Raw genomic sequence first — 1,031 nt, 5'->3', positions numbered from 1 at the left:
CCTCAAGCAAGCCCCTCAGGCTTGGTATGACACACTCAAATACTTCCTGAAGAGCAAAGGCTTCAAACCTGGTTCCCTCGACCCCACTCTCTTCAGGAAGACATATGATGGTGAACTGTTTGTGTGCCAAATATATGTGGATGACATTATCTTCGGCTGCACCAATCAGAAATACACTGACGAGTTTGGATATATGATGCAAGAGCAATATCAGATGTCCATGATGGGTGAGCTGAAGTTCTTCCTTGGTCTTCAAATACGTCAGCAACGCAACGACATCTTCATATCTCAAGAGAAGTACCTCAAAGATTGCCTGAAGAAATTTGGATGCAAGACTGCAAAGGCTTCACGACCAATGCCAGCCAAACATCATCTGGGTCCCGACGACAATGGTAAAGAGTTCGATCAAAAGGTATACCGCTCCATGATTGGTTCTTTACTTTATCTATGTGCATCTAGGCCAGATATTATGCTTAGTGTTTGCATGTGTGCTCGATTCCAAGCGGCACCAAAGGAAGCATCACTTAGCTGTGAAGCGAATTCTTCGATATTTGGCTCACACCCCAACTCTAGGATTATGGTATCCAAAGGGCTCAGAGTTTGATCTGGTTGGATTCTCGGATGCTGATTATGCTGGTGACAAGGTGGATCGCAAGTCTACATCAGGCACATGTCATTTTCTGGGACGATCACTTGTATGTTGGTCTTCAAAGAAGCAGAACTGTGTATCTCTCTCCACTGCTTGAATCTGAATACATTGCTGCTGGATCTTGCTGCGCTCAGCTTCTATGGATGAAGCAAACACTCAAAGACTATGGCATTCATCTGAAGCAAGTGCCACTCTACTGCGACAACGAAAGCGCCATCAAGATTGCCAACAACCCAGTTCAGCACTCGAAGACAAAGCACATTGAAATTCGTCATCACTTTCTCAGAGATCATGTTGTGAAGGAAGATATTGATATCATACACGTCAACACTGAAGAGCAATTGGCAGATATCTTCACCAAGCCCTTGGATAGAAGAGGAGT

This window comes from Triticum urartu, chromosome 3 (assembly GCF_003073215.2).
Source record: "Triticum urartu cultivar G1812 chromosome 3, Tu2.1, whole genome shotgun sequence".
Taxonomy (NCBI): domain Eukaryota; kingdom Viridiplantae; phylum Streptophyta; class Magnoliopsida; order Poales; family Poaceae; genus Triticum; species Triticum urartu.
This window is presented reverse-complemented; position numbering follows the sequence as displayed.